Below are 24,110 nucleotides of genomic sequence, written 5' to 3'. Positions count from 1 at the left end.
ATGCTCTACCAACTGAGCCACACGGGACCAAGCTATACGGAAAGTGCTCTGGCAAACAAACAGCAGAGACCTGAGGACACCATCCAACCTGGAACTGAGTGAGTAGTGTTTTGTCTGATGCTGTTTTGAAAGCCAAGAAGAAGAAGAAAAAGTACATTACAATGATATATTTTACTTTGTGGGGACTGAATGCTGAGTAAAGGATGCTACTAGGACAGACCAGATACGACTTCAATTAGCACTAAGGTGTGAAGTGAGAGGTGTTGAGGCCTTTGGGCCCAGCAAGTGGCAGGAGTCTCTTGCAGCTTGCCCCACCAAAATCCAGAGGCCTTTGAAGCCCCCTGCTGCTGTTCAGAGACCATCCACTGGTATTTTCTACAAGAAATCTGCCTTCAGAAATAAAAGCTTCTACCAAGTGGGTGTGACACCAACTCCCGTTGCCTACTCCACTGCTGCTTGGATTTTACCTGGCGATCTGTTCACCGTCTGCCCTGGCTTGTCTCCCCCTATCTGGTAAAGGTACCCCACCACATTCACCCCTCTCTCCTGAGCTTTCGCTCACCTCCAGCACACACTGGGGCGAGTGACTCTGAACTTACAATGGCTAGCCCCAAGTCGTTATATATTCTTTTATTATATTTTTTATTGTGCTTTTTGCTATTTTGCTGTTTGCCTCATGACTCCTGCATGCTTTGTTGACTATGAACTTGTTTACCCAACTGTGGGACAGACTATGTTTGTTCCCACACTTGGGACTCTGACTCTCTATTGGTTACACAGACTTTTGGCCTCCCATCCTATTCTAACCACCTCTCGCCGGCTTTGTATTCATGTTACCTGATGAAATTGTTGTACAATATGATCTTGTTGGCATCTAATGCACATTCAAATGTCATAAATCAACATTGCAGAGCTCTCCCTGTACTCTGCCGTGCCTTCATTGTATTACTGTTGATGATATCTGGAAATGTACATGTACACCCTGGCCCATCTACTGTTGCTAGCCCCAATTCTGACTTGTGCTCTGAAATCTGCTTCACTGATTTCTGCTCTCGTAAAAGCCGGGGTTTTCTGCGTATTACCTAAAATGGATCGATTGAAAGTGTGGGTTCATAGATCCAATCCAGATGTGTTGGTCATTACTGAGACGTGGTTACAGATTTTAACCTTTCTGGTTATAACCTTTTTCGGCAAGACAGATCTTCCAAAGGTGGGGGAGTGGCAATCTTTACCAAGGATCACCTTCAATGCTCGGTTGTTTTAAGCATTCAACTATCAAATCGCTCTTTGTTGACTGTTTCTGGGTGCTATCATCCGCCATCAGCACCACCCTGTACCCTACCTGCCCTAGGCTCTCTCCTGGCCCCTTACACTAAGTCTGAATTTGTCCTGCTAGGTGACCTAAACTGGGACATGCTTAAACCACCTGACCAAGTCCTAAAGCAATGGGACTCCCTACATCCTTCTCGTTATTACCAATCCCACAAGGTATGACTCCAAACACACAGAAAAGACTACTCTCCTCGATGTTATCCTCACAAATAATCCTGATTGATATCAGTCTGCTGTTTTCTGTAATGACCTTAGTGATCACTATTTTACAGCCTGCATTCGTAATGGCGGCTTAGTGAAATTACCTGTCCTGATTTGTCATAGATGCTTGCTAAAAAACTTTCATGAGCAAGCCTTAATTCATTAACTGCCCTCTGTAAAATGGTATAAACTCAGATTGATCCCCTCTGTCGAAGATGCTTGGACCTCCTTTTTTATATTTTCAGTGGTATTGTTAACAAACACGGCCCCATAAAGAAGATGAGAAATAAAAACAGGTTCAGCCGCTGGTTCGATCGTGATCTCAAGAATTGCATTTGGCGAAAGGCTCAGCACACGCAGATTCAGGCTGACTGGCTCTCGTTCAGGCAAATGAGAAATAAGTGCACTCAGGCTATCCGGAAGGCCAAAGTTAGTTACTTTAATGAGCAGTTCTCTCTCTGTGGGTCTAACGGTGAAAGACCTGGAGAATAAACCCTCCTCCTCACAGCTGCCCTTGTCCCTTAATGTTGATGATGTGGTTGTTACTGACAAGAAGCACATGGCTAAGCTCTTTAATCACTCCTTCATTAAGTCAGGATTCCTATTTGACTCAGCCATGCATCCTTGCCCGTCCAACATTTCCTCATCTCCCACCCCTCCTAATGTGACTAGCCTTGAAGCTCCTCCCTATTTTTCCCCTACATCCCTACAAAGTTTCTCCCTGCAGGCGGAGTCTGAGGTGCTAAAGGAGCTCCTTAAACTTGACCCCCAAAAACATCTGGGTCAGATGGTTTAGATGCTTTCTTCTTTAAGGTTTCTGCTCCTATAATCGCCAAACCTATCACTGACCCCCTGTCTCTCCTCTCTGGGGAGGTTCCCATTGCTTGGAAGGCAGCCTCAGTTCATCCTTTATTTAAAGGGGGAGATCAAGCTGATCCTAACTGTTATATGCCTATTTCTATTTTGCCCTGTTTATTAAAATTGTTGGAAAAACTTGTCAATAATCAACTGACTGTCTTTCTTAATGTCTATAGTATTCTATCTGGTATGCAATCTGGTTTCCGCCCAGGTTATGGATGTGTAACTGCAACCTTAAAGATCCTCAATGATGTCACCAATGCCCTTGATTCTAAGCAATGTTGTGCTGCTATTTGTATTGACTTTGCCAAAGCTTTTGATACGATAGACCATTCCATTCTTGTGGGCTGGCTAAGGAGTATTGGTGTCTCTGAGAGGTCTTTGGCCTGTTTTGCGAACTACCTCTCTCAAAGAGTGCAGTGTATAAAGTCAGAAAATCTGCTGTCTCAGCCATTGCCTGTTACCAAGGGAGTACCCCAAGGCTCAATCCTAGGCCCCATGCTCTTCTCGATTTACATCAACAACATAGCTCAGGCAGTAGGAAGCTATCTCATCCATGTATATGCAGATGATACAGTCTTATACTCAGCTGGCCCCTCCCCAGATTTTGCATTAAACACTTTACAACAAAGCTTTCTTAGTGTCCAACAAGCTTTCTCTGCCCTTAACCTTGTTCTGAACACCTCCAAAACAAAGGTCATGTGATTTGGTAAGAAGAATGCCCCTCTCCCCACAGGTGTGATTACTACCTCTGAGGGTTTAGAGCTTTTGGTAGTCACCTCATACAAGTACGGCTAGATGGAGTATGGCTAGATGGTACACTGTCCTTCTCTCAGCACATATCAAAGTTGCAGGCTAAAGTTAAATCTAGACTTGGTTTCCTCTATCGTAATCGCTCCTCTTCATCCCAGCTGCCAAACTAACTCTGATTCAGATGACCATCCTACCCATGCTATATTAGGGAGACATAATTTATAGATTGGCAGGTTAGGGTGCTCTCAAGCGGCTAGATCTTCTTTACCATTTGGCCATTAGATTTGCCACCAATGCTCCTTATAGGACACATCACTGCACTCTATACTCCTCTGTAAACTGGTAATCTCTGTATACCCGTTGCAAGACCCACTGGTTGACGCTTATTTACAAAACCCTCTTAGGCCTCACTCCCTCCTATCTGATATATCTACAGCAGCCCTCATCCTCCACATACAACACCCGATCTGCCAGTCACATTCTGTTAAAGGTCCCCAAAGCACACACATCCCTGGGTCGCTCGTCTTTTCAGTTCGCTGCAGCTAGCGACTGGAATGAGCTGCAACAAACACTCAAACTGGACAGTTTTATCTCAATCTCTTCATTCGAAGACAATCATGGACACTCTTACTGACAGTTGTGGCTGCTTTGCATGATGTATTGTTGTCTCTACCCTTTGTGGTGTTGTCTTGCCCAATAATGTTTGTACCATGTTTTGTGCTGCTACCATGTTGTGCTGCTGCCATGTTGTGTTGGTACCATGTTGTTGTCATGTTGTGTTGCTACCATCCTGTTTTGTCATGTGTTGCTGCATTGCTATGTTGTTGTCTTAGGTCTCTCTTTACGTAGTGTTGTGTTGTCTCTTGTCATGATGTGTGTTTTGTCCTATATTAAAAAAAAAAATCCCATCCCCGCAGGAGGCCTTTTTGCCTTTTGGTAGGCCGTCATTGTAAATAAGAATTTGTTCTTTACTTACTTGCCTAGTTAAATAAAGGTTAAATAAAACATTAAATAAATAAACATTTATGAAGCTCATTGGATCCCACCCAGGACGGCGTCAAATGTAATGTAGCTAGTAGCTACATTTCTAGTAGCTACTAGATCTGTTAAGTTTTAGTAGTGGTGAGATGAATAATTATAGCTGGCTAATCAGCATGGATATCCGAAAATGGCTGGGCACTGCCAAGAGCAAAACAACTGAGGACCACCATGTCGACTGCGATGCTGAGCTCACCGGGCAGCCTGCTGACCTGACCACCGAGGTTGAGGAGCTTAGCAGCAAATGTAATACTTGCCCATCCTCCACGCTGCCTGCTGACCAACAGCATGAGGGTAGCATCACAACAAGTACCTGCACCTCCGTTACCCCAGCCCCTACCACCTGACGACCTGTTGGATCTAACCAAAACTGAACCAGTGGAAGCCGAGTTTTTTGATTCTTGCAAAGTGAAATCGCAACCATAGCCAGCAACAACAAATGGACCCCACTCAGTGTTCTTCAAAGATATGGCAGGCCTTTGTAAGCAATGCCAGCTGTGCTGTTGGCACTGAAACATGAATTTGGATTAACATTTGGGACATCTACAGCAATGTGCAAAAATTCCTTCTCCGCTCTGAAGAACGTATTCAGTGAACACAGACACAGCCTGTTACATCAACGAAAAGCCCAGCTTGTCCAGCTGGCAATTGAGAAGTAAATTTCGCCAGGAAGGCCAATGGAATCAAACTTCTCATGAGGTTTAACACAGCATGGAGGAGGCTGCAACTCGTCTAAATGGTAAACTACAACCTTTATGACCCTGGCCATCATGCCAGAATTATTCATTAATAGTTTTTCCCTCATGTAAGCCTACTGGTTGTTTGGCAGATTTTTTTAATGTAATGTACAGTTTAGGCCTTTGCTTTTTACTTCAATGCATATTTTAGAATTATCTGTGATTCTTAATGTCATTGCTTGCTTTTGCAGGTCTAATTGCTATTGATAGATATACAACGTTGCGTTATTTGACGGGTATTGGAACAATGTAGCCTATTGGTTGTGCTCTGAGGTGACGCTGAAATTGGAAGTGCATCTTATGTTATCCTTTCATCGGGCTGACTGGCAGTAGCTTTCTGTCCATGGTCTTGAATGATGGTTAAGGTGTGCTGTTTTATCGAGATTATCTTGGGCTACCAGTCTTCTCTTCAACATTGCTTACTTTCTTGTGTGCAAAATGACAGTTTTTGTGTAAATGGATGCTTTTCAGATAGGAATACGTTTTTTAAATGTTCTTTGCTCAAACAAGTAGGCAAACGTTCACTCTGTTTTCATTAATTTCCATTACACAGTCATTGTATGATAGGCTACTGTAAAAGAGATGTCAATACGATGAAAATGACATAGCCTACTTGTTCGCCCCCTCCCTGCTCTCTTGCTATAGCGTGTGTGTGTTGCTCTCAGAATGGGCATTTACTCTTATTCACGGCAGATTCAAATGAGCTACTGCCATGTAGGACATTTCACAACAGCTATGACTATAGAATATTCACTTAGTTTGATTTAGTTAGGTTTTCTGAAACTCTTGGCTTGTTACGCTTATTACGTAATGTCATAAATTCAACAGAAATGTGGCCTATAGTTTTAATTATTGAAGTTTAAGCTATGAAGCCTGTAAGAGTTTTTGATAAGCTAGTGATGCTCATCTTGTCGAGCTGATCTGTGAGTGTTGGTATGCGCAAATTATATGTAGGCCTACTGCAGCTGGCGCTGCATTTCAGATACACATGTTGTAGTGGGCCCCATATCTTTCTCGTGTTATTATATAAACCAATGTTTGTCGATGTGCACGGCTACATTTCAGATACATGTTTGTACATTTGAATAGTAGCAGGACCAACCTACCTTGTGTTATTAAGGCTCTAAAGCAATACTAGTTGTGCCCCCCCGTGGATTTAAAATGGCCCCTCAGGCATGTAATCCTGGAGCCGGGCCTGGTTATTACCCAGGGACCGTAGTAGCAGACGGAACAGTGGGCTTAGTGGAGAGGCTCCAGTCTACTGCTCATCCAACACAGTCCCAAGGTTTCCCAGTGTCTTTAAACCAAAGCTATTTCTTACTATATAAAGAATATTATAGGAAACATATTATTAAATATGAAGAGTTTAAGGGAATGTCCTATTCAGGCATGACATTCTATGAAGTTCATATCTAGGCCAATAGAAACGTACTTTCTCCTCATAGCAGTTGTAGCTTGCGACTCCCTCTCCCTGGTATTTTACCAGGCTGAACAGGAGGATAAATTAGACTTAAATCTGACGCTCTCACTTCACATTGGCTCGTCATGCACAGAAATATGCTTGGCCTGTTAAAATATGAATGTAGTTCCAAGAAGCCTGTTCAAGCTAAGGTCCGCCGATCGATGGGCTAATGCCTTCACATGACATGGAACCCTGTAATAAGTTGGACTACCCTCTCACCAAACACTACTACAGTACTGTACATACTACAATGTACATTGTTGTATTCAACATGGGGATACATGCAGAGAGGGCGGCTATAAACTAATCCTGAAAGGAATTTGTAAGAAAGAGAAAGGTGTTTTTAAAATCAAAGCATAATTATTGGCTTATGGGATTAGGTCAGTGAAGGCTGCTGAGGGGAGGACGGCTCATAATAATGGCTGGAATGGAGCCAATGGAATGGCATCAAACACATGGAAGCCATGTGTTTGATGTATTTGATACCATTCCACCTATTCTTCTCCAGCCATTACCATGTCCTGCCAATTAAGATGCCACCAACTAATCATGTGTATTAGGTGTTATTAAAATGAAAATGAATGAGGAGGAAATGGCCTAATGTCAACAGTTTGCTTTCTTTCTCGTCATAGTATTCCCCTAAAACTCAATTTCATGACATATAATCAGGGTGAGAATTACAGGGGAGCCAGGGGGGACTCAGCTCCCCTGACTGAGATATTAGCTCCCCCCAAATCCAACGAAAGTCAAACTTTGGGGGGGTCTCTAAATAATGCTTATTTAACCATTCTCCTATTTGTTTAAAATGCAGTGGTAAATATGTTTTACAGTAGTAAATATGAAAATAAAATGAAATGAACACCCCCACCTCTCTATCATGGTTTAAACCATTTATTTCTACGTGGCTATATTAAACCGACGCCCTGTCCGTGAATGGTATAATTTTATAGCTGGCTAGACAGCAGCGCTGTCCACTCAGTAGTGCTGAATTATGCCCTCAACTGAGCTCCCTTAAACGCAAAGATTTTCCTTTGTACATCCTACATTTCTCCATTTGTTTACCAATGCGTCCTTGATAAAAATTGCCTTTATTCCACTGCATTAGATTTATCTGTTGATTTATAATAATTTGCTTTTATCAGTCAGCTGATTAGAGCGCTCATTGCTTTGTTTTTCAGGTGTGTGCGGGTACTGGTGTTCTCCGTGCCTGTAACGATAGTCATTTTCTTCCTCCTCCTCGGACGAGGAGAGGCGAGAAGGATCGGACCAATACGCAGAGTGGTTAGTTTCCATAGTGATTTAATATATAACAAAACAATATGCGATACAAAATAACAAAATAACTACCGTGACAGTCCCGTGTGGCGAAACACTGACACAAGAACAAACACCCACAAAACACACGTGAAACCCCGGCTGCCTAAGTATGATTCTCAATCAGGGACAATGATTGACAGCTGCCTCTGATTGAGAATCATACCAGGCCGAACACACAAAATCCCAACATAAAAATCACACATCAACAACCCACCCAACTCACGCCCTGACCATACTAAATAAATACAAAAACAAGGGAAAACAGGTCAGGAACGTGACAGTGCCCTCCGTGGCCAGAAGAAGTAGACCATTTATTTAACTTTAAGGGGGGTGGGGGTTCTACTAAGATAACATATGCAATTGTTTTAAGATGGTCAAAACCATGGATCATTAAGTTATTCCTTTTTTTAGGACCTCTTTAGGTATAAAAAACATACAAAAAATGTTTTGATAAAATATTTAATTTGGCCTTTACTACTATAGCCCATAGAAACGCATTGAATAACACATTCATAAATGGCAATATATCCTAAGTAATAAGGTTTTGAAGTGTCTGTCCTATATCTAGGAGATATAAGAAAGCTCAGGAAATATCTTAGTTTTTTGGGCACATACTGTATTTAACCCCTTTTTGGGGGGGGGGGAGGGCACAAAACTAGTTCCATACTTCCTTTCATTTGTATGAGTTACCTTCAGACCAGTCCGTGACACTTGTGGGGGTCATAGAGCAAAATACCATCATGTTCGTGAGAGTCTCGTCTTTCCATAGAGTGGTCATAATAGGTAGTAGGCCAAACCATTCGGATGCTACAGACATCACCAATTTTCGGAATGTCTCCTGGTCTGACAAACAGCACTGTAGCTCTGCCACTTTCCACTGCAGATGCAGAAGACAGACATAGGAGGATGTGGTAGATTGAGAAGCAGCCTATCCAAAACAGATATCTCTTGCTTAAACTGACAAATTTTGATAGAGATTTTTTTATCATGTTAATTAGATTGACGCATGGGTGCGTCAATAGACTCTTCAGGATTTTAATGACACTAGGCCTAGGCCTATAGTTGACTCTTTTGGTTAGAACCATTCCATTTTGCAATGGCATAGGCCTACATTATTTTGGATTTGTGTGCCGATGAGAACTGTTTTCACAGCAAAACAGAATGACATGTTACGTAGGCATAGCTACACTTATAGTGCAGCACAGCGATATCGCCAAGATCCAGGATTCGTAAAGGGTTTCAATGTTATATATCTCATATATAATTAAATTGTTAAATGCTTAATATAACACTGTCATAAGTATAATTAATGTAAGGAAAGAAAGGTATCGTTTTATGTCACACGATCTGTGAAGACTTCAAGCGTTCAACTCATAAATTATGGACAACTCATGAACTAGGTTGTAAACATGCTTTGATTCATGTATTATATTGACAGTGGCTTGCGAAAGTATTCACCCCCCTTGGCATTTTTCCTATTTTATTGCCTTACAACCTGGAATTAAAATAGATTTTGGGGGGGTTTGTATCATTTGATTAACACAACATGCCTACCACTTTGAAGATGCAAAATCTTTTTTATTTTGAAACAAGAAATAATACAAATAAACAGAAAACTTGAGCGTGCAAAACTTTTCACCCCCCCAAAGTCAATACTTTGTAGAGCCACGTTTTGCAGCAATTACAGCTGCAAGTCTCTTAGGGGATGTCTCTATAAGCTTGGCACATCTAGCCACTGGGATTTTTGCCCATTCTCCAAGGCAAAACTTCTCCAGCTCCTTCAAGTTGGATGGGTTCTGTCATGTTCGTCATAACGATGAGACCAAGGCGCAGCGTGATTAGAATACATTCTTCTTTAATAAATGAAGAACACTGAACAGAACTAAACAAAACAACAAAACGTGAAGCAATATGACTAGTGCAAAACAGGCAACTTAACATAGAATAACAACCCACAAAATACCCAAGGAATATGGCTACCTAAATATGGTCCCCAATCAGAGACAACGATAAACAGCTGCCTCTGATTGAGAACCAATCTAGGCAACCATAGACATATAAACACCTAGACAAGGTAAAAACCTAGACATACAAAACCCCCTAGACCACCATTGTCACACCCTGACCTACCCAAATAATAAAGAAAACAAAGATAACTAAGGTCAGGGCGTGACAGGTTCTGCTGGTGTACAGCAATCTTTAAGTCATACCACAGATTCTCAATTGGATTGAGGTCTGGGCTTTGACTAGTGTTGCTTTAGCAGTATGCATAGGGCCATTTTTTTTAATTAAATTTTTAAATTAAAAAAAATATATATATATTTTTTTTAAATATATATTAAAAAAAATATATATTCATATATTTTTTTGATTGCATGCAGGTGGACTTTATTTAACTAATTATGTGACTTCTGAAGGTAATTGGTTGCACCAGATCTTATTTAGGGGCTTTATAGCAAAGGGGTGAATACATACGCATATACCACTTTTCCATTTTAATTTAATTTAGATTTTTTTAAACAAGTAATTTTTTTCATTTCATTACATGAAATCCAAATAAAAATCTATTTAAATTATAGGTTGTAACAATATGGGAAAAACGCCAAGGGGGTTGAATACTTTTGCAAGGCACTGTAGGCTACCTGTTCCCAGAGGAATGTAGGTCTACTTGATTTATATAATTGTATTTCTCATGCTCTCCCCATTGATTGTTGTGTCACTAATTGCCTATTAAGCCTCATGTTACTACTTTGTAAGTTTGTACTTCCAAAACACACTCCTCATGCTGTGTGTTTTCTCTGCACCGAGGTGTGGTAGCTATCCATGGTCCTGGTTAACTTGTTCTGTGTTTTAAATTGAGAAAGAACAAAAATAGAAATCTCCAATATTTGGCAATGTCTTCATTGTCTCTGTTTCTAAATGGTAATTGTTTGATGGCAGGATATAACTGCTAACCTTGTGATATCTTAAGCAACTTTATCTGAAGCCTGCGTATGTTCTTGTGTAGAAATTTGCCTCGGCTGAGAGGGTAGGCTGTCACGCCCTGAACTTAGAGATCCTTTTTATGTCTCTATTTTGTTTTGGTCAGGGTGTGATTTGGGTGGGCATTCTATGTTCTGTATTTCTAGGTTTTGTATTTCTTTGTTTCTGGCCGAGTGTGGTTCCCAATCAGAGGCAGCTGTCTATCGTTGTCTCTGATTGGGGATCATACTTAGGCTGCCCTTTTCCCTCTTTCTGTGTGGGATCTTGTTCTTTGTTTGTGTGCAGGGAGTTTGCACATCGAAGCTGTTCGGTTGTTGTAGTTTTTATTGGTTTGTCCTGTTTTAGTTTCACTTCGTGATTAAATTATGTGGAACTCTTGGTCTCTTCCTTCCGACGACACCCGTTACATAGGTGACTGGCAGTGGTGTAGGCCTAGTGGAGAGTAAACACAAGTAAATACAGTTTACTCACCTTTGTCAGAAAAATGCATTAAAAGTATAGGGAGAGTTACTTTTTTCACCGCAACCGGCAGTGCTCACCTATTTTTTTACCAGTTCCAGTTTTTTACTAGCTACCAGTATGCCTATTTAAAGTTCTCTTTGTAGCCTAGTCTAGTAAATATGTGTTTAGATGACCATCCCATTTCCCCAGAACAGCTTCATAGACATTTCAGGTGTCCTGACTTTTCAGGCTATAAAAAAAGATAAATTTGTCAGCAAGAAGCATCAATTAATGTAGGCCTAATCAATGACCATAGCTGAATGTCATTAGGAACACTTGTTGGTGTTCTGTAACAGATGTCTATTTCCATTCATCAAATGGCACGAGTAGACATGCAGTTTGGATCCAGGAATTATTTTGGAATGGACGAACAGACAGGTAGCCTACTTTTTTAAGTGATTTGTTTGATAATCAGATGAAAACATCATGACTGGTTGTGTTCATGCCACATTAAAAAGGTAATTCATTTTGACTGTTAAATGACTATACTATACTATTAGGCCCATTAAAAACAATGTGCACGCCTGCACCCAATAGAGACCCCCCCCCAAAATGTCACAGTGTAATTCGCACTCTGCATATAATGCATCATTATATAGGTTTAAGGGTTACTTAAGGGTTACTTAGTGAGGGTTACTTCAGACAGTAAATGTCTCCTCTGCTCCTCCTCTGCTTCCTGATTAATGTTTTATATGACCATATGCCTTAGGAGCAACATGTCATAAATGGATCATCATAATGAATGAACTAGTCTTTTACTACGGTAATAAACATATACATGTTTATCAGATTTTCAGTTGAGAAAACATGATTCACGCATGGGAATGTAGTGTATTTTTACTTTCTCTTGGACTTATTAAACCCTACGCCGCTCCCACGGAAGCTACTTTCTTCTCCGCAATTAGTCTAGATCTGAATATATCCTCACTGATATCTAGAACACAAACACATGGTAACCGTTCTGATTGGTCCCAGAAACCGATGGGTTGAGCCAGAGCCAGAACACACGTGGGTAATGTGGAATTTCAAACATCTGTCATTGGCTTTGATACTCTGGTTCGAGATGATCCAATCGCTGATGACTTCGTTTTATACAACACCCCTCATTTTGACATCAACACAAACGACTTCAACAATGGCAGACTCAGACTGAAGTATGTAGAGAACATAGAGCAGCGGAAGAATTCCGTTTGAGTCGTCAGGCAATTGTAGAATCCCACTGAGATGCAGTTTAATTTAATCATCTGCTTATAATCACAGATAGAGTGTGGTGCAATCTGTTTTGTATTTTCTCTTTTCATAATACATCTTTGAGAGAACACCAATTTGATTGTTTTGTTTGCTCTTTGTTTCAAGGCTTGAACACTCAAGGATGTCACAACAAGAGAGAAATTGAACCTTGCCTGTTGATACTTCCCGTGAAAGCTGACATGCAGCCAGGCGTAACACTTCAATTATCAAGGCTGAAAAAGTGTGTGAAAACAACCCAATGCTTGATGTCCCCCCAAAAATAGGTAGCAGCTTGTATTTAGCAAAAAATATGGAGTGAACAGTTTACTGACATTTTTTTAATGGATATGGAGCCTCTCGTGTTGGCCCGACATACTGTAGAGGGGTGAGAACACCACTTTAAACACACCACACTCTGCCAATAAGCACCCTTCTCAATACTCTTCAGCCAAATGATATACATTAACAGATTCCCTCTCTCCCCATGTTCTTTCTCTCTTTCCCTCGCTCGATGTCTCAAATATACCAACATAAAATGTTTGACTGGATTTTCCCTTTAACAACTGTGGCTTCCAAACTGTTCGTAGTTTCTTTTTTCTTTGTTATCTTATTTTCTCTGTCTCTTTAACTAAAGATAGAATGAGTATACAGTACGTACAGTAGCTAACGATCATCTGCTTTGTAAGTTTTAGGCAACAGTAAGTCTGTCTACAGTAAGTCTGTGTCTGTTTTGCCCATGTACTGTATCTCTGAAGTTGTAGGGGGTGTTAAAGATGGTCTTCGGGATATTAAACACATATTGCACAAATTGGAATCTAACATATCACAATAATTACAAAATTCATAACATATCACACGAAATTGATGACATATTACACCATTGGATGACGTACTACACAAAAAACGGGGACCGGTTTTGGTTCGTGAGCATCACTGTCAAAACTAATGGCTGAAATTATACAAAAGTTTGAGAGTGAAGTCAAGAGAGGGATGTTTAATAAAATAATGAAGGCGTCAGGCCCGTCAGGCCCAACCCAATAGATGCCTCTGGGTTCAAGCAGGGTAAAAACAGGAGCCTGATTGACTGGGTTAATCACAGTTGAACAATATCCATTCTTTAATAACATGATTTATGGTTCATATAAACTCTGACCCCCCCGGGGGCATATTCAGGGAGAGTGTATTCTCTATTCTCTCTTCCCTGTGTCTCCCTCCTATGCCTCATATCACTCCATCCATCCTTCCATCCATCCCCTCCAACTCTCCCTCTATTCAGCCATCTTTCCATCCTCGTTACCTCTCTGGAGCTCCAATTGGAGGCCTGCACGCTAGAAATGCCCACGATAGCAGCACTCCCAGTGGAGCTGGTGCCGTCTAAGGTGACACTCGAGGGACACTCCGCAGAAGGCTGTGCCAATATGTCTCCCAAGAAACCTTTCTCATGCCAGAATGCCTGCAGCAGAGCGCGCAAGATAGAGAGAGAGAGAGAGAGAGAGAGGAGGGCTGACAGCTGGCTAAGCTAGATTCACTTACCACACACAGATCACCCCTGATGCACTGACTAACAGTACACTTGAGGTCTGCGGTTCCAATATTAGTGGATTGTAAATGTGTTATGCTTGTTGAGATGAACTTCCATCCACTCAAAAGAGATTTTAAATGACCTTGTAAAACCACACTGGTGGAGGATTGCTTATTGCAAAGGACACACGCTTTGACATCTTAGTGCATCTTAATACAACAAAGACATAACAGATGCAGCATTGCACTGAATATAATATTCATAATTCAAGTCAAACCAATCTGTCCTTACTGTGAATGTTCAATTCTTGTCAGCAGTGGCGATTTTAGCATGTAAATCTTGGTGGGGCAGGAAAAAAAGAAGTGGGATGCATGCCAGCAAAGCCACTACACAACACAACACTAAACAAGACATTAATTGCACTATAATGGTGCCCACAAACTGTTAGGGCCTACATAAAGCTGTCCCAACAGCAGTCCCAACACCTTACCACTGCTACACTTGGCTATCAGCGGAGCCTCGTCTGGCAGCGAAACAGTTCATTCATCCTCATTCACTGCCTTTTTAAAAACATAGCTGATATGGCTGACTTGCTTAAACAAATGTGGTTTCTACTGACAATTGAGATGTACAAACTATGGCATAAGGGGACGACAAGCAGATAAGAGGCAATCTGTCATTTCGATCAAGGCATTAATGAGCAAGCTAGGACGGACGTAGACAATATAAGTATTTGTTTAGCACTTTTGAAATGTACAGTGACAGAATTCAGAACATGGGCCATTCTTACAGTGTTCTCCCTACACCAAGCCAAAACCGTAGTATAAATAAAGGGGGCATATAAGCAGACAATGAAAGCTCTTACAATATTTGATGAGTACATTACACTAAAACAGGTTATAGGCTACAATTGCACCCCCAAGTCTGAACGATAGGCAAACTTAAGAGGGGTAAATAGACCAAATTATTAGGTTGAGGCACATGGGCTACTAACAGCTTACTTCACAACATACACTTAGTATTACTTTCTCAGCTACAGTATACAGTACATATCTCCCTGTCATATTACATAATTTATGCAGCAGCATACAATAAATTTTTGGACTCACCTTGTTGTGCTGGGAAATTTTCTCATCGAAGTCTGGCATTCTCTGAATTTATCGTGCTTTCAAAACAACTGGGAATTCATGATGACATCATTAATCTTCAGGTCGTAGCTCAAGAAAGAGGCCGGATTTACAATTACGAGTTGGATGACCGTTCAAAGGGTATTTTCCCAGCCGGAGCTTGTTTATTCCCTACTTCCCAGTTGTCTTGAACTCACTGAAGTCAAGTTTTCGCAGTTCCGTTGTTTTGAGCGCGGGAAAAATCATGCTTCATTACCAGCATGGCCAATGTTGAATGTTTATCATTTTTTACTTGGAAAAGAGCCACTTAATCCCAGATTTGGGACCACACAGCCACTCCACTGAATAGCAGACTAGTGATTGCTTTGCAATGCTCACCGTCAGCCACTGTCACTGATTCCTTCCAAACCACTCATTGATGAATTTGCGATTTCCAACTTGTTGTGTAATGTTTATGTCCAATGGCCGATGAGCACCGACACGTTTTATGTATAATTTCTCTTCATTATTTCTCTTCATATGACATGGATTAAAAATGATGTGCCAGTAGATTCTCGACTTGATGCATGAATGGATGATGACTGCTAGCTAAGATTTTGAAAGTATGTTGACATGATCAGTTCAATCAAAGCTACTGTACATAATGTGATAAAGCTCTGTATGTTCTGCTGGCTTGCCCCACCACCACAGAAAGCACTCAGCTAGGCTGACACACCTGCATTTTGGAGCTGCCTTACTCAAGAAACCAAAAAAAACGATTGTGTTTTTATGCGGCTATATTAACGGCTATATTAACTCAATGATGTATATACTGTTGAGTTCACTCTAATTGAAGTATGCTCAAAACGGCTCTGCCCCACCTACCCTGAATGACAGGTCGCCACTGCTTATCAGAGACTTTTACCTTCAGTGTGGCTTTATCACAAGAATACTGACCATACTGTTACAGTATGTGATGACCATATTGTCGATATTTCCTCTAGGTTTACAGGTGACCAACATCCCACCATCTATACTGAACAAAAATATAAATGCAAAATGCTACAATTTCAACGATTTTACTGATTTACAGTTCATATAAAGACATCAGTCAATTGAAATAAATGTATTAGGTACTAATCTATGGATTTCACATGACTGGGCAGGGGCACAGCCATGGGTGTGCCTGGGAGGGCAAAGGCCCACCCACTGGGGAGCCAGGTCCTGTCAATCAGAATTAGTTTTTATTACAGACAGAACTCCAGTTTCATCAACTGTCTGGGTGGCTGGTCTCAGACGATCCCACAGGTGAAGAAGCCGGATGAGTAGGTCCTGGGCTGGCGTGGTTACACGTCAGTGGTTGTTAGGCCAGGTGGACGTACTGCCAAATTCTCTAAAACATTGTTGGAGGCCCCTTATGGTAGAGAAATTAACATTCAATTCTCTGGCAACAGCTCTGGTGGACATTTCTGCAGTCAGCATGCCAATAAACCGCTCCCTCAAAACTTGACACATCTGTGGCATTGTGTTGTGTGACAAAACTACACATTTTAGAGTGGCCTTTTATTGTCCCCAGCACAAGTTGAACCTGTGTAATGATCATGCTGTTTAGTCAGCTTCTTGATATGCCACACCTGTCAGGTGTCCATCCACCTTATCTTGGCAAAACATAAATGCTCTCTAATAGGGATGTAAACTAATTTGTGCACAACAAAAATAAGCTTTTTGTGCATATGGAACATTTCTGGGATCTTTTATTTCAGATCATGAAACCAACACTTTACATGTTGCGTTTATATTTCTGTTCAGTATATTTAAAGTATGTCAGCGGTAAAATTCCAAACTGCCTCTTAACATCAGCATCACATGAAACATGTTAATGTTTTTTGAATGCCACATAAATGAGTCATTTGACTCTCATGAAAGTGTTATGTGCAGCGAACCTCAGGGCTCTGTGAGCTTATTCATGTAATGTGACTTTAATGTACAGTAATGTTCCTCATACACACACACACATCGTTTAGTTTGGATCATGTGGAGGAACAAATTATGTTCATATACAGATGTAGGATCTTCATTTGATCACCTTGCTGCAGGAGAACTTTCCTACGATGCAGGACATTTTAAACATGTAGTGTATTTGATGTTTAAAAAGGCTTCCAAAGTTTGTAATTTCCACTTTGAAATTTCAGACTTGATTTTCCCTTATAAAAAAATTTATCAACCCCTAAAAATTTATAATTCATTATAATCAATATAATAATGCACATTTCCTGTTGCTGCAATATTTTTTTCCTGCTATAGCAAACAGGCTATAATGAAGATCCTACATCTGTATTGCATCTCAAAAGGATACTGACCATACTGTTATGTGCTGACCATACTGTTATGTGCTGACCATACTGTTATGTGCTGACCATACTGTTGATATTCCCTCTATGTTCACAGGTGCCCAAGATCCCACTGTGTTATGTGTCAGCAGGTCAGCAGTCAAATTCCAAACTACCTCATAATACAGATGTAGGACCTTAATTTGAGCCAGTTTGTTACATCAGTAAAATAATCCTACAGCAACAGGAAATGTGAATTATTATATTGATTAAAAAATTGACATTTTTGAAGGGCTTGATACATTTTTCATAAGGGAAAATCAAGTCTGAAATTTCAAAGTGGAAATTACAAACTTCAGAAGCCTTTTTAAACCTCAAATATACTACAAGTTTTACATTTCCTCCATTGCAGGAAAGTTCTCCTGCAACAGAGTGATCAAATCAAAATCCTACATCTGGATTAGCATCACATGAAACATGGTAATGTACTTTGAATGGAACATAAATTATGAATTTTACTCTCATGAAAATGTTATGTGCAGCAAACCTCAGGGCTTAGTGTGGATCATGTGGGGGGACAAATCATGTTCATATACAGTACAGACTGGGAACATCTTTTGAACATTGTATATGAGAAAAGGATGAGCGGTCTTATCAATGTGGGGACATGTCATTTCTCTTATGAGCCAATGGTGCTAATCAATTGTGTTATTTACTGTGTGTGTGTGTGTGTGCGTGCCTGCGTGCGTTAGTGTTAATTACTGACCAACTGGTAGGTTGTGCCCCTCTTTTGGAAAATCCTGTGGACAACATAGAAACAGTCAAGAGAATTGGACAATGGGACCAGAGAGAGAGGGTAAGACAGTGACTGAAAATAGAGGTGCAGAGAATTAAGGGACAAAGAGAAAGAGCGAGAGACAGAAAAGGAAAAGAGAATAAGAAAGAGTGAGAGACAGAAAAGGAAAAGAGAATAAGAAAGAGTGAGAGCGAGAGGAGGAGAGGAATAGATAAGACACATCACTTTGGTTAACCCCTGTATTGATCCGAATGTGCTTTAAATTTTGAATCATTGACTAGCACTCAGGTAAATTGGATTCAATGCCCCAGTGACTGCCTGCATGGCACTCTCGGAAATGACCCTGTACAGAAAAGCCCTCCGATTTAACACTGCAGGGCTGTCGGTTTGCCTCAAAGCTGTGATTGCAGTAACCAGTAATGTTATTTACATTTAAAGACCCAACTTGTAGTATTCACTTGTGAATACATACACAATAACTTAATCAGTATTGTCAAGGCCAGGCGCTTTGAATGTGTCACACACTAAGAAGTCAGCCAGTCAGAGCTGGCTGGGGTGTCACACAGAGATCCGTCTGAAAGCAAAGATGTCTGGCAGAAAGCCAAGCTTTTTAACGAATGAGCCCGTATAAGATGGGGACTACTGTTTTAGAATTAATAAATAGTGAAACATCAGACTGAAAAGTGAGTAACACTTTCTTTGACATGAAAATGACAACCGTGTCATAAAACCCGGGGATAAAGTGTTGTCATGTCCATTCATTCAAATCTAATGATCTACTTGCTATGGTACATAACGTTGAAGACTTCCATATCACTGTGTCAGGCTGTTCTACCATAAAACAAAGCGTTGCAACCGGTGGCTGACACACTAATTCTGACATGCATCCTACTGTTTATTGACACATCTGTCATTGTGAACCAGGATGTCCTGTCATTTGTGACATGATGCAAACCCACTGTTTGTGACATAACAGGACTATGTCTAAGAAAAACCTTTGAATGAGTAGGTGTGTCCAAACCTTTGACTGGTACTATATATATATATATATTTACATACACTTAGGTTGGAGTCATTAAAACTCGTTTGTCAACCACTCCACACATTTCTTGTTAACAAACTATAGTTTTGGCAAGTTTACAGTACAATAAGTTGACTGTGCCTTTAAACAGCTTGGTAATTTCCAGAAAATGTCATGGCTTTAGAAACTTCTGATACACTACATGACATAATTTGAGTCAATTGGAGGTGTACCTGTGGATGTATTTCAATACATACCTTCAAACTCAGTGCCTCTGCTTGACATCATGGGAAAATCAAAAGAAATCAGCCAAGACCTCAGAAAAAAATTGTAGACCTCCACAAGTCTGGTTCATCCTTGGGAGCAATTTCCAAACGCCTGACGGTACCATGTTCATCTGTACAAACAATAGTACGCAAGTATAAACACCATGGGACCACGCAGCCGTCATACCGCTCAGGAAGGAGATGCGTTCTGTCTCCTAGAGATGAACGTACTTTGGTGCGAAAAGTGCAAATCAATCCCAGAACAACAGCAAAGGACCTTGTGAAGATGCTGGAGGAAACAGGTACAAAAGTATCTATATCCACAGTAAAACAAGTCCTATATCGACATTACCGGAAAGTCTGATCAGCAAGGAAGAAGCCACTGCTCCAAAACAGCCATAAAAAAGCCAGACTAAGGTTTGCAACTGTACAGGGGGAAAAAGATCGTACTTTTTGGAGAAATGTCCTCTGGTCTGATGAAACAAAAACAGAACTGTTTGGCCATAATGACCATCGTTATGTTTGGAGGGAAAATGGGGAGGCTTTCTAGCCGAAGAACACCATCCCAACTGTGAAGCACGGGGGTGGCAGCATCATGTTGTGGGGGTGCTTTGCTGCAGGAGGGACTGGTGCACTTCACAAAATAGATGACATCATGAGGCAGGAAAATTATGTGGATATATTGAAGCAACATCTCAAGACATCAGTCAGGAAGTTGAAGCTTGGTCGCAAATGGGTCTTCCAAATGGACAATGACCCCAAGCATACTTCCAAAGTTGTGGCAAAATTGCTTCAGGACAACAAAGTCAAGGTATTGGAGTGGCCATCACAAAGCCTGACCTCAATACCATAGAAAGTTTGTGGGCAGAACTGAAAAAGCGTGTGCGAGCAAAGAGGCCTACAAACCTGACTCAGTTACACCAGCTCTGTCAGGAAGAATGGACCAAAATTCACCCAACTTATTGTGGGAAGCTTGTGGAAGGGCTACCAGAAATGTTTGACCCAAGTTAAACAATTTAAAGGCAATGCTACCAAATACTAATTGATCGTATGTAAACTTCTGACCCACTGGGAATGTGATGAAAGAAATAAAAGCTGAAATAAATCATTCTCTCTACTATTATTCTGACTTTTCACATTCTTAAAATAAAGTGGTGATCCTAACTGACCTAAGATAGGGAATTTTTGCTAGGATTAAATGTCAGAAATTGTGGAAAAACTCTGTTTAAATGTATTTGGTTAAGGTGTATGTAAACTTCCGACTTCAACTGTACATACGCGTACAGATGCCCATTATCAGCAACCACCACTCCTGTGTTCCAATGGCACGTTGTGTTAGCTATTCCAAGTTTATCATTTTAAAAGGCTAATTGATCATTAGAAAACCCTTTTGCAATTATGTTAGCACAGCTGAATTGTTGTGAACAGTTGTGATGATTACGGAAATAATAAAACTGGCCTTCTTTAGACTAGTTGAGTATCTGGAGCATCATCATTTATGGGTTCGATTACAAGCTCAAAATGACCAGAAACAAAGAACTTTCTTCTGAAACTCGTCAGTCTATTCTTGTTCTGAGAAATGAAGGCTATTCCATGCGAGAAATTGCCAAGAAACTGAAAATCAGATACAACGCTGTGTACTACTCCCTTCACAGAACAGCGCAAACTGGCTCTAACCAGAATAGAAAGAGGAGTGGAAGGCGCAGACGCACAAATGAGCAAGAGGACAAGTACATTAGAATGTCTAGTTTGAGAAACAGACGCCTCACAAGTCCTCAACTGGCAGTACCCGCAAAACACCCGTCTCAACGTCAACAGTGAAGAAGCGACTCCGGGATGCTGGCCTTCTAGGCAGAGTTCCTCTGTCCAGTGTCTGTGTTCTTTGCCCATCTTAATCTTTACTTTTTATTGGCCAGTCTGAGATATGGCTTTTTCTTTGCAACTCTGCCTAGAAGAACTGCCACCACAGTTCCCTCATAGGCCACCTAAAGGACTTGGCACAAGTTCATAAGCAGAAAGCTTAACCAACAAATTCCACTCTAGGCACCGCACTACTCATTTAAGTCATTTACATTTTAAGTCATTTTAGCAGACGCTCTTATCCAGAGCGACTTACAAATTGGAAAGTTCATACATATTCATCCTGGTCCCCCCGTGGGAATTGAACCCACAACCCTGGCGTTGCAAGCGCCATGCTCTACCAACTGAGCTACACTGAGCTACACAACATTATACTCATGTTGAGCATAATATTAACTTAACAATGACTTAACTTATTTGTTTGTAGTCAGACAGTGTCTTACCATTCTATCCATCATTTTGTTTTGGGGGGACCGGTGTATTTTCTGGTGAGGTTATTCTCTGCTAGAAATGCAGCGACTTCAGCCTGGATATGAAGAACATTTTCTCTCCTTGGTAGTCCACCATCAGCGTCGCAAGAATTTGTAATTCATACTCAATGCTGTGATCTCTCAAGACTGCTTCTGAATCTCCACTGAGTAGTCAGGGAATATTTGGATCCATGCATTTTCAAGGCTCAGATGGCCCTTCTCCTTCTCCTTATCTTGAAGTTGCAGAAATCTTACCCAGACATTGCGCGGCGGCTGACGGGGCCACCTGGAGACCTGTGTGCAATTTGTAGTTTAATGTGCAGGGACACTGGAGCCAAACAGGTTGAAGAAGAATGTTTCAAAGAAGGCTTTAGGATCATATCCTTCTCGGTCTTCTGCCAGGCCTTGGATTTTCAGGTCGAATTTCCTACATCTATTTTCCAGTGCTGTGTTCTTCTTTTTCAAGGCCTCCAGCTGCCTTGTAAGTGTTTTGTCTTCTCCATCGCTGATGCGTTGCTCCATTGTATTTACCCGTCCATTCCCCAACGTGACTGATTTGTGTTACTGATTTGATTTGTGTGTGCATGTGTGTGTGCTTGTGCATCAAATCAAATCAAATCAAAATCAAATGTATTTATATAGCCCTTCGTACATCAGCTGATATCTCAAAGTGCTGTACAGAAACCCAGCCTAAAACCCCAAACAGCAAGCAATGCAGGTGTAGAAGCACGGTGGCTGGGAAAAACTCCCTAGAAAGGCCAAAACCTAGGAAGAAACCTAGAGAGGAAACAGGCTATGAGGGGTGGCCAGTCCTCTTCTGGCTGTGCCGGGTGGAGATTATAACAGAACATGGCCAAGATGTTCAAATGTTCATAAATGACCAGCATGGTCAAATAATAATAATCACAGTAGTTGTCGAGGGTGCCGCAAGTCAGCACCTCAGGAGTAAATGTCAGTTGGCTTTTCATAGCCGATCATTAAGAGTATCTCTACCGCTCCTGCGGTCTCTAGAGAGTTGAGAACAGCAGGTCTGGGACAGGTAGCACGTCCGGTGAACAGGTCAGGGTTCCATAGCCACAGGCAGAACAGTTGAAACTGGAGCAGCAGCACGGCCAGGTGGACTGGGGACAGCAAGGAGTCATCATGTCAGGTCGTCCTGAGGCATGGTCCTAGGGCTCAGGTCCTCTGAGAGAGAGAAAGAAAGAGAGAAATCTGTGCATCTGTGTGTTTACGTGTGTGCGCGCGTGTGGGTGTAAATGCGTGTTCATGCATGTGTGTGTCTGTCCCACAGGACGATGAGTGGGCAAACGTGACAACAGCCACCCACTCCTACCTGTGCAGATCAGTGATTGTTACCTGCCCTCCTCACCTGGCAGGTCAGTGTGTGTGTGTCAGGCCTCACCCTACCTCTGTCACCCCTACCCCATCACTCCTTTAATGAAATACCCAGTGACACAGCAAATCACAACTCAGCCACTCCTGTGTATTAACCAGGGCAGCCATGCAAATATGATAAGACCCTGGTTCCACTGACTCATGCCTGGCTGTGTCTCCCATGGCGCTCTTGCTCCCTGGCTCTATGAACTCTGGCTCTACCCTACCCATGGAGCTGGGATGGAGGCATGGCCCTAATGCCCGCCACCCATCGAGCCTCGGTCCTATCCAGGACACTTAATGAGACAGGTCTAGGAACAGCATTGAATTATGCAGCAGGGATCATCCAGGCTCTGTCGCCAGTGGCCCGCTGGATCTAAATCAGCTAGGGGGGCAGCCTGGCAGGTGACAGGGGTTCTTAAAACCAGAGGCAGTGCAATGATTTAAAGGTCCGTCCAAAAAGAGGGGTGAGTGATGAATAAAAGAAGCATACCCCGCTTAAAGTCATCTGTGTGTTCACTTTGAAATTCAGATGCCCTGGAAACTGCCCAGGCATTTCCAGTCATAGGAAGCTGGGTATGGATAGACCTTGGCATAAAGCTGGGTATGGATAGACCTTGGCATAAAGCTGAGTATGGATAGACCTTGGCATAAAGCTGGGTATGGAGAGATCTTGGCATAAAGCTGGGTATGGAGAGTCCTTGGCATAATGCTGGGTATGGATAGACCTTGACATGAAGCTGGGTATGGATAGACCTTGACATAAAGCTGGGTACGGATAGACCTTGGCATAAAGCTGGGTATGGATAGACCTTGACATAAAGCTGGGTATGGATAGACCTTGACATAAAGCTGGGTATGGATAGACCTTGACATAAAGCTGGGTACGGATAGACCTTGGCATAAAGCTGGGTATAGATAGACCTTGACATAAGCAGGGTATAGATAGACCTT

The 24,110-nt window shown here is 41.6% G+C and overlaps 1 pseudogene; it reads right to left on the bottom strand.

Moving 5' to 3' along the window:
- The window catches only part of LOC139551852 (amine oxidase [flavin-containing] A-like), a 50,596-nt pseudogene extending 35,515 nt beyond the window's left edge, over positions 1-15,081 (bottom strand).
- Positions 15,082-24,110: the final 9,029 nt, after the last annotated feature.

Source organism: Salvelinus alpinus, chromosome 24, assembly GCF_045679555.1.
Source record: "Salvelinus alpinus chromosome 24, SLU_Salpinus.1, whole genome shotgun sequence".
NCBI lineage: Eukaryota > Metazoa > Chordata > Actinopteri > Salmoniformes > Salmonidae > Salvelinus > Salvelinus alpinus.
This window is presented reverse-complemented; position numbering and strand designations above follow the sequence as displayed.